Below are 16,428 nucleotides of genomic sequence, written 5' to 3'. Positions count from 1 at the left end.
GTCCAAATGGCAAAGGATAGGCAATGGGGACAGATGCACATCCCCCAAGCCTATTAGAAATGCGGTCCAAAGGCTACACAGTTCTACGGAATCAAGATTTTATTATAGGACATCTTGAGAATTTGCTAAGTTGAAACAGATGTAACATGACGACTGGGTCTATTTTCATTGCTATCACAAGACAGACAGAGCTCAATCAGCAGAGTAACTGCAACAAACACCGTTATCCATGACTGGCTAACAAAACAGGTTCTAATATCAAACAAAGGCAGCCATATGTAAGGGTACATTTGTACAAGAAAGTTAGCCAACATATGAAGCAGCTCTTTCAAAGATACTGAACCACTTCAAAGTCGTCACTGTCGGAACAAGTAGTAAGTGCAGAAAGAAAGTATTTTGGGAGTGAACCAGGGGATGGAGAATTTCTCTATAACTCTGCCTTTCCAATGAAAAACTAAATAAATCTCTCCTTTTAAAAATATTTATTTTAATTGGAAAGGTAAATTTGCAGAGAGGAAAGACAGAGAAAAAGATCTTCCATCTAGTGGCTCAATCCCCTCGTGGCCACAATGGTCAGATCAGGACTGATCTGATCTGAAGCCAAGAGCCTCTGCCAGGTCTCCTGAGCAGGTAGAAGACCTTGGGTCATCCTCCACTGACTTCCAGGCCACAAGCAAGGAGTTGGATGGGAAGTGGAACAGCCAGGACATGAAAGAGTGTCCATACGGGATCACAGTGCTTAAAGGGAGAGGATTAGTCAATTAAGCCATTGCACCAGGCCCAAATTTCTCTCTCTTTTTCTCTCTTAAAAAGATTTGTTTATTTTTATTGGAAAGGCAGGTTTACAGACAGAAGGAGAGACAGAGAAAGATCTTTAATCTGCTGGTTCACTCCCCAAATGGCCGCAGTGGCTGGAGTTGGGTCTATTCAAAGCCAGGAGCCAGCAGCTTTTTGTGGGTCTCCCATATGGGTACAGTGTCCCAAGGCTTTAGGTCATCCTCCACTGCTTTCCCAGGCTATAAGTAGGGAGCTGAATGGGAAATGGAGCAGCCAGGACACAAACCAGAGCCCACATGGGATGCCAGCATTTGCAGGTGGAGTATTAGCTAGTTAATCCATTGTACTGGCCCCACAAATAAATCAATCTTTAAAATTATAGTATCAGCATTCTTCCTATCACATGTATGCACAAGAGGGCCAACTAAGAAATACTAATTACAAGTAATATATCATTATTCTATTTGTAGAAGGAAGGGCAAATGATAGCTATATACAGACCCTGACAAGTCTAAAAGCAATATTACAAGGGAAAAACAAACAGAAAAACACCAGAGTAGAATTCTTTATACAAATTAAAAATATGTGTCCAAAGTTTACCCTCACATTTTTAAGGAGAATTTAAGATAGCCACCATTTCAGTTATAAAAATTTTACTTAATTTCTCAAATTCAAGGGACTTTGGTCTATAATTATACTTCCCTGAATTTGCTTTCCACATGATAACAAACATAATCAGTTTTTTTCCAGAATGTATACTTTTCTTTAAAAGAAACATCAACTTCGATAATCATCTAGAGGGCTTTTCTATTCAGACATTTATAAGGAAACATCATATATTTAAGGTTCCTGCTTTGATTAAGTTGTATATTCATGCATCTCCAGGAAATACACTAATTAAGACCAACTGAGAGAGCTGCTACGGAAAATTTCCATGAAATCCTCTTGGAGCTTTCCCCACTCAATGATGTATAGAAAAAAAAATGGAGGGGGGGATGGAAACTTCATCAACACTAACAAGTAACTATTCAGTATGCAAAGCATCACAAAAATATCTCATATGAAATTATAAATCTATCTTTCTGGTACAGCAGCAGGATCTGGCTCATTATTTTAGAGTTGTGCCTCACACATCTCCCTTAGAAGACGAAAGGGCAAAACTTGTACAAGGGAACAGCTTGTCGAAGACCTCTGTGCTTTTGCTGTCCACAGCGCCTGCCTCCTTGGGAAGACAACTCCATGGCTTACTAAGCTTGCCACACCTTATTATGCTTCAATTACACAGTTCCTATGATCCAGCATGGCAGTATCTCATTACCCAGCAATTTATCACAGCACCAACATGAACTCACAGGTATTTCTGCCTTTGCCACAGAAATCATCGCACAATTGGTCCATATCCCATCCTGCACTTTATTCACTCCTACTTGTGCCCTGCCTCCCAGGCACTTGCAGTGTTACAATGCTATCACTTTCTCAGAAGATCCATCCTTCTCCAACCTCAGCCAATGATGGCCAGGGAAGAATCAGGCATGGAGCAAGGGTCCCCCGGTATCAACACATCTATGGATGGATGGGGGCTTGGTATCAGGAGGGCTACCAGATGAAGAGTTTTCAGATCCTAGTACTCCAGAGCAGAACCCCCGCCCCTCCCCAAAGGAGCTGACAAAGAACCTTAGTTTTCACCTCTTCTTTGAAATAATCTCAGACTTTCCATTTATTGAAAACTGCAGTTTTAACTCCTATAAATGATAATGAACAATAGCTTTTAATAAAGCACAATCCTTGGACTTGGTTTATCTTAATGTCATCCTCATTTCATCATTTCAGCTTTATATCAATTCCTAAATCAATTCTTGAAGTAATATTGAATTACACAGTGTTACATTTCCCTAACATTTCCAACAAGTTCATGGCAGTTCAGTAACTGTTATGAAGCTACAAAGAAGCTGAGGCATTTAATCATTTGTATTCAGTAAATACAGAAACAAAACGTTATTCGTTTCTCTCAGACTCTAAAATCACACACACACACACACACACACACACACACACACACACACACACACACACACACACACGGCAACAGGAGAAAAGCAGAAGCAGGGGGAATCCAAAGAGGACACATTCTGCTCTCTTGGGATCATTTCTAGAAGATGAACATCCTGTGCAAATGCCACACTGCTCACCTATGACTATGCAAAGATTTCTCTGCACTATAGCAGGACTGGAATCAGCTGTTTTCACTTGGGGCCCTGGAATGTAGCTCTCAAGTTGCACAGTTATTTATAACTGCACAACCATGCCAGCTTCTGTACTATCAAAGTGTGCTGGACCCTAGAGTAAGGTCATGAGACAATGTCACTCATTTCAAATGCACTGGCAATCTAAAACTTCTCCCAATCCTCCAAAGAACTTTTCTACTAGGAATGTTCCAGAATCAAAGAAAGAGTATCCCGGCAGGAGGGCTCTCATCTTCACTAGGCCAAACTGAGTTGCTGGGAATTCCAAACCAGTCAGAATCTAGGCGAGTGTTTGTAGTAACCATCCATGTGATGACTTCATGCAGATATGCCTTGGCCCCATAAATATTTGCTCAACATTTCCTATTCGGAAGGCACTGAAAGAATCCTCCTCATTCTCCTTCCCTACCCAAAACCACCACACCCAAAAGGTATCACACAGCCCTGTTTTTGGAAGAGGGACACAAGCAACTACCAGAAGACTTGCTGCAATAACTGCCGTACCTGAGGGCCCTGCAAAACGCACAAGTGACTTCCTAAGAGTCCCTTCCTTATGGAGACATCATGGTTGGCTAGAGTTGAGCTGGGCTGCCAGAGTGTAACGCTCCAAAAGGATCGAATCTTTAGGGATCTTGTTCAACGTTGTTTACAGCACATCTAGAATAGTGCCTGCTGAAAGGAAATGTGCACTATGTATATGATCCATAAAAAGAATAAAGGAAGGAATGACTTCACCCTCAAGTAATCAGCTTCAAGACACAAAGGATCCATGAGGTTTGACAAATGCCAGGTCCAAGTTCAGGCTACCCAAAAAGGCAGAGGAACACAAGCCCCAAACAGTGTATTCCAGATTCAGTTTAGAGAGAACTTCTTTCACTCTTCCTCAAATATTCACTGCAAAACCCTTAATTTGCTGCCTACAGATGTCATGACTTGATCTTCAACAGGGCATGAAGGAGAGTTCCTGAAACTGACTTGAAATTTCAGTGATCCCCTCTAATTTATGTTAGACAAGCCACAGAGCTGTGTCAGGACATGCCCCTCAGCTGTGGCCCCTACCCCCAGAACCTACCTAGGAGGATGCAGGCTCCAGTGGGCAGAAACATGGGATAGGGACACCCGAAGACCACTGGTTAAACAGAGATTCCTTGCTCACATGATGCCACTGAGTTATTTTTAATGCTAAGATTCCTGAGTACATTCTAAAATAGATTTTAAATTAACGTAAATTGCATTTAAGACAACTTTTTGTGAACTCAGAACAGAAGCTCAATTAAGTTTTATTTTCAAAAGGAAGGAAGGAAGAGGAAAAGCAAGAAGAAAGGATAGAAGAATCAAAATCTATATATTCTCTAAGGCAATCACCAATATGCTTTTGTATTTCAATGTATTTTCCAAGAACAACAACAACAACAAAGCAGGCATTAGGAAGTGTGTAGGGTGCTCCAGCACTAAAAAGACAAATAAAAACTACCATGTTATCTTGTTTCCCTCCCAGCCCTCAGCTCTCTGGCTTCCTCTTACACAGACTGAACAGCCTGAGAGCTTACACTTGAAGGCATCTCTCTCTGCCCAATATGGAAACCCAACTATTCTAGCATCATCGATTTCCCTCACGAATTACCTCAGCACTTAGATGGAAATCTGTTAAAAACACACATGAATCTAAATTGTCCTCTCCTTGTGTCAATATCACACTGTATTGATGCCTGCAGCTTTAAAGTAAACCCTGAAATCAGAGAAGCGAAGAGTTCCAAACAAGTTCACTTCCACAGTTGGTATGGCTATTCTGAATTCTCTGCATGGCCATGTGAATTTTATACTCAACTTCTTAAAACTTGTAACAACAAACATCCCTTTGGCAATTTAGCCTGAAGTGGCTTTCACCGTGGGAACAATAGGGGAAGAGAATATCACAGCAACGTCTAAGCCTTCCTATCTATAAACGCAGTCAAGAGACTCATCAGATTTAACAACAGTAACAACAAAATCTGAGCCACAACCTTATAAGTCAAGAAGGAAAGAAGAGGTGGAGAAAGCAAACCTTTGTAAGATAATTTACAATTTGACCTATGTCACTCAGAAACCCTGCATGTAGTGGATTTGACCAGCTGAAAAATGCATGTTCAAAAATGACAGATCGGGGCCAATATCTAGGTGTAACAGGTTAAGCATCTGCCTGTGCTGCTACTATTCTATATGAACACTGGTTCAGGCCCTGGCTACTCTAATTCTGATTAAATTCCCTGCAGATGCACCTGGGAAGGCAGCAAAAGATGGCCCAACTCCCCGATGCCATCGCCTAGTGGCTAAAAACCCTTGCCTTGCATGTGTCAGCACGCAATATTAGTGCTGGTTCTAATCCTGCTGCTCCACTCCCTGCTTGTGGCCTGGGAAAGCAGTGGATGACAGCTCAAAGCCTTGGGACCTTGCATTCCTGTGGGAGACCCAGAGGAAGCTCCTGGCTTCTGGCTTTCGATTGGCTTAGCTCCTACAGTTGTGGACACTTGAGGAGTGAACCAATGCATGGAAGATCTATCTTTCTTACTGTCTCTCCTTCTGTAAATCTGACTTTCCAATAAAAATAAATAGAATCTTTTTTTAAAAAAATGTCCAAACTTATTGGGCCCCTGCACCCTCCCAGGAGACCTGGAATAAACTCCTGGCTCCTGGCTTTGGACTGACCCAGGTCCAGTCACTGTAGCCATCAGGGAGTGAACCAGCAAATGGAAGATCTCTCGGTCTCTCCTCTCTTCGTAAATCTGCTCATTCCCCTCAATTTAGATCCCAGGGGTTTTTGATAGTACACAGCTCACTAGGAACTAACAATCAAAGGGAAATTGACAGGAAAGAGACCACTTGGGGAAGGCATGAGCCCAGGTACAGGACAGCCATTTATTCCTGGGAGGCAAGATACTCACATAATGGAGAAGGAATCAAAAAAAGAAATATGAATGGAGAAAAATCAGAGCAGGAAAAGAGTCCCCCTAGGAAAGCACAAGCTGGAGAAGAACAAAGAAAGGAAATGGAGCAAGGTCAGCCATGCAGGCTCCACAGACCATAGCCAAGAGGACACTAAAGGTACATGCAGGGCCACCAGTAGACCTGGGAAATTCCAAGAAGGAAAAAGCTAAGGAGCAAGACAGGCTTTACTTAGGGACGTGTGGATGAAACAGAGGAGTCAGCATAGCAGAAAGAGGTGGATTCCAGCACAGGGTGGAAGACTACAAGCCACACATGACAAAGTGGATCTGACCTGTTGAAGCCAGGCTTCGGCAGGTGGCTAGCTCTGAGCCACTTGCTATTGACCCAGGACCAAGGACCAGTTCCTAGGCGGATGCGTTTGTTGGTTCCACTCTGAGTGAATGATCTTTATGCTGTTCTTTGTATTTTTCTCCATCTTATAAGTAATCTATGCTGTGCATACGTTACTTTCATAACTCAAAAAAATATATCCCACACTACATATTTGGTAATGGCTATAAAGAGTTCATTGACTGTTACAGCAGAGCCCAAGATCTGTCCACAACAATCCAAAGCACAATGCCCTTGGCCTTGGAAGAATGTATAGATAATTCGGAAAATGCAACACATACATATCTCCTGGTTTTCAGAAAACTATTATCTTCCAATCTATCTCTGAATTCTTCAGTTGATAAAGCAAAGGACTGACCTCAAAGTTGTTACCCAAAGTTTAACAGCAAGAAAGCAAGACAGCGGTGATTGGTAGTGGGGGGTGGGTTTGCGAGGCCACTGTGACTGGTTCGCACAGTGGCCCATCTTGGACTGAGCCCAAAGACCATGAAGTGATGCCATGTGCCTCCACATCCAACCCATGTGCCCAAACCACAGCTCAACTGGTTTTCAGTCATGTCTTTGTATTTGGCCCTCCACGGCAATAATGCCCACTTATAAATCGCCCACATACAAAACAATCCCCCATGTAGGAAATAGTCATCTCAAACATCTGTTAATAAGGCTTATGAAATTCTTCAAAATAGATATTTAAAAATCAAAGAAAAAAAACACAAAAACACCTGTGAGCCTTCACTAGTCAGAGCATGAAAGCTTCTGCCATGTTAAAATCCTCCCAGCACAACTCTGCCCAATTAATGAAATCAGCTTCCAAAGACTCAGTCATATCAGTGTGGAAAGATCCTTCTAACTAAGCCTCTTTTTTTTCCCAAAGAATCCTTGCTGCCCCTTCTAAGATGCAGGTGTCATGGGCCACAAGGCAGGTGTTCTTACATTCAAGGGCTGAGGCATCATGAACAACTGTAACCAAGAACTGAAGGCTTTCCAGGACAGTGTAACTGCAATCTTCCTTTCTAGAGAGCTAACCAAACACAGGGTATCCAGAAACCCATGGGACAGTGTGTTCGTTAGTGCAAACCTATTGGGGATGGAGATGATGATGGTTCTCTAGGGCCACTCACAGGCATCTATGTTAGCCTTGGCCTTGGCCTCAGTTGGAGGAATGAAAAATTCAGACTAAGAACACATATGACCTTCATAGAATCAAGAACAAAAGGGGAAGAGCCCAGAGTGCCAAAAGTCAACCAATGCCACCTCTGAGCCAACTGGAAGCAAGGAGTGGATATTCAAGTTCCTCCTTTCTTGAACAATAAACAGAGACAGGGAGGCTTACCTGTTCCGGGCTCTTTCAGGCTTCTGAGAAATATCCTGTGTATTCTGCTCACTGGGATGGTCCCTAGCTTAATCTCTAGCCCAGTGTCCTTTTAAGCAGGCTAGTTCTAAACCTCCAAACTTGCAAAAGAGGCATATTTAGTGGCAACATTTGTGAGTAAGAGAAATGCTCTGGCAAGGCTGCAGGCCCCCTCAAAGTTCTCAAATTCTAAGCAAGCACACTTGTGCTGACATATGGGCTGTGGTGGGGCCTGCATGCTGCTTGCAGGAGATGGCCAAGTATGGCCTCTGAGAATTGTCTTTGAACAATGTTATCATTCTTCTGCATCTTTAACTGTATTAGACTATGCATATTAAATAGCAGAGGAAAGTTACCCAACTAAAGCAAAATTCCTTTCCCAACAGCATTCTTTCACATTATCCCCCAACTCCAAGAACATACTAATGGAGCCTTAACTTGCCACAGTGACACTAAGATCTTCCTAGGCTTTTTTTTTTTTAATTGGTTTATATTAAAGGTAGAAAGATGGGAAAGAGATTGAGATCATCCTATGGCTGGTTCACTGCTCAAATACCCTTAAGATGCAGGGCTGTGCCAGACTGACGCCAGGAGCCAGCAATTCCACCCCAATCTCCCAGCTGAGTGGCAGGAACCCATCAACACTTTTCCTCCCCTGCTGCCTCCCAGAGTGTACATTAACAGGAAGCTGGAACCAGTGGAGCTGGACTGAAAAAAACCAGGCACTCTGATATAGCCAACTGAAGCACTGGCCTAGGTGCTGCACCAAATGGTCAGCTCTTTCTCAGCCACTTCTGTCAGTGTTTGGCTTAAGGATTTGCTCTTCCTTGTCTGGCTTTATGTTTGCCTCCTATGCACCCAACTCTGTTTTGGCACCAGGGTCCAAAGCAAACCAGCCTGGGCTCTTGCCTTCCTGGAACCCAGATGAAAAGTTGTTACCCACAACAACTATGCCTGAAGGCTATGAGCAACAGAGGCTTGACTCGGTGCCACCCTGCACTCTGAGCACTGAAGACCATGAGCTCTTGCCCCACAACAGCCATAGTTCCACACAATCTGATGCACTCACTCACAATAGAAGAAAGCAGGCAAGGGCCACTGTCTGTTTTGGACATTGTCTCCTCCGAGTCTTGCCTGAATTGTGATTTTGAAATAATATTTGAGGAAATATCACCCTTCAATGAAGAGCAAATATGGGAAACTCCACATATCAGTTGGCACAGCTGTGCTTCACAAGCTACAGTTTAACCCACTGCACTGAGATGCCAACCCCTATGTTAAAATTTGCAAGCCTGGGGCTAGCACGGTGACTGAATTGGGTACTATCACTCCTGCTAAGCATTGGCATCCCATATGGGTCCTGGTTCGTGTCCACTTCCCATCCAGCTCCCTGTTTGTGGCCTGGGAAAGCAGTGGAGGACAGCCTAAAGCCTTGTGCCCTGTACCTGCATGAGAGAACCTGGAAGAGGTTCCTGGCTCCTGACTTCTGATTGGCTTAGCTAAGGCTCTTGAAGCCATTTGGGAAGTGAAGTAGTGGATGTAAGATCTTTCTCTCTGTGTCTTTCCTCTCTGTAAAATTTGCCTTTTCAATAAAAATAAATCTTTTTAAAAATTGAAAATTAAATATCTTAACAGGTTGGAAATTCTACAATTTAAATATCCTTAAGACAGGAAATATGGAGCCTGGTGTTGTGCACTTGGTTAAACTCAGCACCTGCAACACTGGTAATCCCTTATTGGAGCTCAGGTTCAAGTCCTGCCTGCTCCACTTCTGGTGCCAGGTCATTAGCACCAAGAGACTATATGTAAGAGCAGGCCATCCTCGCCACTGCAACCAGCACTTAGGGGAGCACCAGCATGAATCCTCCCCATAATGTTCAACTCCAAATTTATCTTCTAAATCACAATCTGTACCAACCTATTCTAAGCTCACCATAGCACCTCTTGCACATAAGGCTCAGTAACAAAACTCAGCAGATCACACTGCTGTTTCAAACACTGGCCTCCTTCAGAGTGCTTGTTTCAGTCCTGGCTACTGTGCTTCCAATCCAGCTCCTTGATCATGTGTGTGGCAAAGCAGAAGTTGACTCAAGTGTTCAGACACCTGTTAATCCTGTGTGAGACCTGGATGGAGTTCTAGGTTCCTGGCTTCAGCCCTGGTCATTACAACCATGTAGAGAACAAAGCAGCAGACAGAACTGTTTCTCCCCCTCTTTCTCTCTGTCACTCTCCCTTTCAAATAAATAAACTCACAAATTAAAAAGACCATGTATTTTAGTCTAATTTTATTTTATTCTCACAAATCTAAATCTCTAGAATCAAGTAGTATCATTTTATTCAGAACATGAAGTGACTCTCAACCTCCACCCACATGTATTAGAAGAGAAGAATGGTGAAACCCCAAGTGCATTACTGTTATTTCCAGAAGCTCTTAATATCATCACCACCACTCATTCACTCCTCCTCTCTATGAACACGTCTGGAATCCCTACTGTGCATTCAGCATGTCCTCAACACAGGGGATGCAGTTATGAATAAAAATGAGCCCCAACCTCACAGGTGTCAGAAATGTTAACAAAAAATTCCAACACAGCAGGCAAAGCGCAGTCAGAGTTCTGACCATAGGGGATAAGCACAAGCCAGAGAGGAGGAAATGGACTCCATCTAGAGCAGAAGCGGGGGCAGGGGACAAATATCACCAGCAACTAGGTCCCAAGACAGCAAGCAGAGTTGAGGAGAATACAGCAAACGCAGAGCAAGGAACAGCTCTCCTGGTGTCCTGCAGGACACAGCTCGCAGGACTAACACAGTTTAAATGAACTTAGAATCCAAAACTTGGCTGCAGTTCAGAGAAGAGTCTATTAGCACTGTCATTGTTTTAAACATGGTATCTGTGCATCATTGTGGGAGCCCAGGGATGGTAAGAAACTCCAAAACACAAATGCACAGGGTCAACACTGCATTTCCAGCAGCAATCAGCATGGAGCAAAACACACAATGTGCTGGAGCAGGCTTCTCCTACCTTCTGTGCACACCAACAACTTTTAGACTGCATGAACAAGAGGACCTCTCTCTCATCAAGCCTGGGACATGCATGGGTGATGCAGGGTACTCTTGGTACTGATCAGCCAGGCATATCATCTATAGGGCTCTTTATTTTTATTATTAGAGACTTATTTATTTATGTAAAAGGCAGAAATCTAGTAAAGAGCAAAAGAAGAGAAAGGTGTTCTATTTGCTGCTTCACTGGTCAAACAACTGCAATGGCCAGGGCTGGTCTATCCAGTTTTTTTTTTTTCCTTTTAAAGATTTATTTATTTTATTGTAAAGTCAGATATCCAGAGAGGAGGAGAGACAGAGAGAAAGATCTTCTGTCTGATGATTCACTCCCCAGGTGACCACCATGGCCAGAGCTGAGCCAATCTAAAGACAAGAGCTAGGAACTTCTTCCTGGTCTCCCACATGGGTACAGGGTCCCAAGACCTTGGGTTGTCCTTGACTGCTTTCCCAGGCCACAAGTAGGGAGCTGGATGGGAAGCAGGGCTTCCAGAATTAGAACCAGTGCCGACATGGGATTCTGGTGTGTTCAAGGCGAGGACTTTAGCCACTAGGCCACTGCACCAGGCTTTCATCTGGGTTTCTTACATGGGTGGCTGAGATGAAGTAACTGGACCATCTCCAGTCAGACTCTTTACGAATATGCATCCCTATGCTTACCTGAAATCTACTGAAATAGGGTCTCTAGGAGCCTAGGTCTAAGCTGTACAGATGAGTGGAAGGCACTATCAGGCTTGGGATCCCATCAGCAACTCTGACTCCAGGAAAGGAGCCCCTTGTTGTAGACAGATAAGAATTGGCATCTCAAGCTTGTATTGTGGCATAAATCTATCACCTGTAACACCAGCATCCCATATGGATGCTGATTCAAGTCCCAGCTACCCACATCTGACCCAGACCCCTGTTAATGCACCTGGGAAAACAATAGAGAATAGTCCAAATCCTTGGGCTCCTGCACCCACACAGGAGACCAAGGAAGTCCCTGGCTTCTGGCATTGGCCTGGCCCATTGTGGCCATTTGGGAAGTGAACTAGTGGTTGGAAGATCTCTCCCTCTCACTCTCTTTAATTAGCTCTGAAGCCTTTTGAATGAGTTTTTTAAAACTCTAAAGGAAAAAAAAAAAGAGGAAAAACTGGTGCTTTGCAGACACCCATAGCGACACTGAGTCAGGAGGAGGATGCCGGAGTGGTCAGCTCCACCATGACGCCACCCAGATTCAGCCTCCACGGCTAACCCTGGAATTTGTCTCAACCCTTTCCAGTCACAGCGATTGCTTTCGCACAGCCAGTGCTGAGATTATTTCACAGTCTGGTTAGCTTATTCAGTGCCCAAACAGCAAAAAAGGAATTTAGGGGATGGGGGAGAGACATCTAGCAATGACAGACAAGGGGGTCATCCTGATGAGAGACTGCAGGACACCAAAAGTCCAAGATGCAATTAGCCAGGCAGTACCCCCAGGCTCCCATCCTGAGAGGGCTGTCCAGCCATGCCCACCTGGCTGCAGAGCACAATTTTGTTAATAAAAGGGATCAGTGGAATGCGGTCCTTCAGGGCTTTGACACCCAGAATTGCTTCTGGGCAAAGAAAGAGTAATAATAGTCTACCTGCCCCATGTGTATGAGCTGATGGGTCTGTGCCCATTTGAAATGCCAGAATTTGACATTCTTCCTGCACCGCTTTCCAGTTAAAATGTATCCAGGTTCTTGAAATTCTCTCCTGTGGATTGGGCTTCCCGACTGTGTCTGTCATTCGATTCTAGGTTGCATAGTCTCACTTGTTCCCTCACTCTCCCTTACTCCACAAATGCTTGGCTAGTAAGGGCAGGATAACTTCAACAGAGAGGTCCCGCTGGCCCTCTCAGCCTAGAAAAGTTCATCCCCAGGAGAGGCTTTCCCAAGATTGGTTTCAGGAGGGTTGCGGTCAGGGTCAATGGGCAGGGCCATTCCACTTCTGTCTAGTGCACATTCTGGGGATAAAGACTGCATGCTCTGCCAGTCCTATTTGATCACTTGAAAATCAATGAATAAAGTAGGGCAGCTTTCAGTCCCTGCCACACTCCATGGGAATTATGTTCGCTCCTCTCTCCCTGAGTCCTACCTGGGAAGGTAACCTTTTCAAGCAATGAATGATCGACAAAAGACCAGAAGTAACAGAATGAACAGCATCCTGTCCTCAGGGAGCCAAGTTTTCTAGCTGGAAGACTGAGCAGGCCTTGAACAGTTTAATTGCAAGTGTAGGGAAAGGTGGGCAGGCTCAGAAGCCCTTAGCTGACCAGCTAGAGGATGGAAAAGTCTGTGTTCAGATCCATTTCTTTCCACCGCAGCTCAGCAAGCCACCACCCTCATGCTCAGTGAGCCAGGTGCACAGTGTTACAGGGACAGAATAACAGCACGGCTAGGTGATGGCTGAGACTGTATAGGCTAACAGGCAACCTCCCAGCCAAGCTGGCAGGGGCTGTGTGGGCTACAAGAGGGGAGGGAGGTTGGTGCTCAAGGCAATGTCTTTTCACATAACTGTCTTTGCTCCTCTTGCTTAAAAAAAAAGGCATCTTTTCACTAAAAAGAAACAAAGACTAGGATACACAAGAAATATAGAAAGAGATAGTATTTTTTTTCAATTAAAGTTAACAGGGCTGGGGGTGGGTGGGATAAGAAGCCACTGATCATTTTATCACATCTGTGGAAACATGACTCTTACAAGGGAGAGGCATCTAGCAAATCCCCCATGGGGCCTGAACCTTTGCCTTCTAATGATTTTTCCTTCTTAAGGGAATAAAGGTTAACAAAGTACAGCCATTTTTCTAAATAAGGTCATACAACCCTCACGCAGTCAGACATCTGTTCCATGGAGGATTAGCTGTGTGCACATAACCCCTGCTCCAATGCACAGCTCCCTAATCTACTTCCAGGGGGGGCTTCAGCTTTTGTTTAAAACTCCCAAGACACAGCCAGCAGCTGAGGTCCAGTCCTAAGCGGAGGCTGTAATTAAATTTTATACAGGATCCACACCCCCAGCCTGGGAAACATTACTGCTGAATGAAGACTGGGGCTGTCGCTATCAAAACTCAACAGGAGACCAAGAGGTCTCGGCGTAAGTGGATTGAAGAGGGGATCAGCACATGAATCTGTAGTTTGCAATGTCAGTATTCTATTACCAGAATGCTGGTTCAAGTTCTTATTACTCCACTTGAGATCCAGCCTCCTGCTAATGCACCTGGATAGACAGGAGAAGGTGGACCAACTGTTGACTCAAGTGCTTACTGCCCACGTGTTAGACCAGGATGGAGTTCTTGGATCCCAGCTTTGGCCCGACCCAGTGCTGGTCAGACATTTAAAGAGGAACCAGGAGATATGTGATCTCTGTCTCTCTTTCTAGCCTTTCTCTATCTCTGCCTTCTTTTTATAAGAGATGTGCTTCATTTACTTGAAAGTCAGCATGACAAGAAAACAGAGCAGCCACTAAAGGAGAGATGGATAAGGAGAGAGAAAGAAAAAGATTTTTTTTCCTCTACTGGCTCATTCCCCAAATGTCTGCAATGGCTAAGCATCTGGAACTCTATCTAGGTCTCTCATGTAGGTGCTAGGGGCCTAAAAACTTGGGCCATCATCCACTGTCTTAGCAGAGGGCGGGACTGGAAACAGAATAGTTGGGACTGAAAGCACCACTCACATGAGATGCCACCAGTAAGTAGTAGCCCAACCAGCTTTGGCCTTTCAAATAGATAAATAAACCTTTAAAATAAAACAAAATTAAGTTAAAAGACATTGAAGGTGAGGCCATGTGAAAGCTAGTAACCCATTTCCTGCTGGATCTCCTACCATTTAGTTGGATATTGAAGAATCCCAGCGTCGTTGAGACCAGAGTGAGAAGCATACTTCATGGTGGCAGAGCAGGTATTTAGTCTGGTAAAGACACCCACATCCAACAAATGAGAGTGTATGGGGTTCAGTTTCCAGCTCTGGCTGCTGCTGGCAGCGTCTTGCCAAGGCTGAGCCTGGGAAGCAATATTGACAGCTTAAGCAATTGGGTCTCTGTTACCCATGTGGGAGATCTGAATTGACTTCCAGTATTCTATCCCTGCCATGCCCCTGCTATTGCAAGCAAGTGAGAAGTAAGTCAGTGGAAAGGAGCTGACTCTCCAACAAAATAGATGAAAATGGAATTTTTTTAAAAAAAAATTAAATGAAAACTAGTCCTTCAGCAAGGAGATTCAGAATTGTCTAACTGGCATTAGCTGTCATCCATGCTGCGTGGCATCATTTTCATATATGGTAGGGAAAAAAAGTCTAAACCATGCAGATCTATGGGGTCTTTGGTAACACAAGCTTGGGGCAGAATCATGCCTGACAATAACCTGCTCAAAGCATGTACTCTGTGGTATAACATCAGCATGGGCATGGGGGCAGAAACCCCTAGAGTGATTATTCCAAACCCAATACGGTGCTATATGTGTCATCTGCGCCATGCTTCTTAATGTCCCTCTCAGAACAATCCTACTGAGGCTGCCCCATATCCAGCATTTTTACTCTGGAGGAATCTGAAGCCTAGAAGCTTTATGACTGCCCTGCACACACAAATAGCTGTTAGGTAACAGAGACAGGATTAGAACTCAGATCTAATGTGAAGCAAGCATCTTGAGTATGACTCTGCTGCATTTAAGATTTAAGATTCTCAGATGAAAATGCACTATCTGTCTATGCTGTTGCCAGCATAGCAGCTGGCTGACAGCTGTTCAGGGACTGGACTTCCCAGAGCAGGATTTATGCCATTATCTGGCTCTGCAGCAATGAATTACAAACATCCTACTCAGCAACCCCAAAGAAGGTAGACAAGAGCACAGACCAAATGCTTTCATTCTTGCCAGACTTTCAATCCTTCCAGTCCAGCAGCCTCCGGACAGAATGGCCACAAAGCTTCTACAAAGTCACTCATGGCAGCAAGAGCTGCACCACCTGACCCTGCTGCTGGGACACTCTTTCCCAAGCCAACCATCGTGTGGAATCACAAGGCTTCCTCTGTTGTGCAATTCTGTGGGTTCTGTGGGGTAGAAATCTGCAATTCCAAGAATTCCACTGCAAGAGAAAAGTAATTATTACAAATAAATGAATGTAAAGTAGAAACTCAGCTGCATGTTTGCATTTATGAATTTCACCATTTCTGGATGTTCTGAATCTAAAAGGGACAATGTTTTTGGAAAAAGAATCACAAAGAGCAATTTATACATGGCAGCATTATTTTAAAAACAGAGGCTGTCTCCATATGGTAGGATGATTGCATAGTTTTTATTTTCTTTTACTAGTGTAAATTTTTAAAAAATTTTAGTTAGTTAACTTAAAGGCAGAGTTATAAAGAGAGGGTAACAAAGAGAGACAGGGGCCTGCACAGTGGCGTAACATGCTAATTCTTCACCTGCATTGTTGGCATGCAACATGAGTGCTGGTTCGTGTCCCAACTGCTCCATTTTTGATCTAGCTCCCTGCTTATGACCTGTGAGGCAGTGGAAGATGGTCCAAGCTCTTGAGCCCTACACCCACATGGGTATCTAGAGGAGGCTCCTGGCTCTGGGCTTCAGATGGGCTCAGCTCTAGTCACAGTGGTGATTTGGGAACTAAACCAGTGGATGGAAGACCTCTCTACCTCTCCTTTTTTCTATAAATCTTCCTTTCAAATAAAATAAATAAATCA

Source organism: Ochotona curzoniae, unplaced genomic scaffold, assembly GCF_017591425.1.
Source record: "Ochotona curzoniae isolate NIBS_2020 unplaced genomic scaffold, NIBS_Ocur_1.0 scaffold_4701, whole genome shotgun sequence".
In the NCBI taxonomy this organism is placed as follows: domain Eukaryota; kingdom Metazoa; phylum Chordata; class Mammalia; order Lagomorpha; family Ochotonidae; genus Ochotona; species Ochotona curzoniae.
This window is presented reverse-complemented; position numbering follows the sequence as displayed.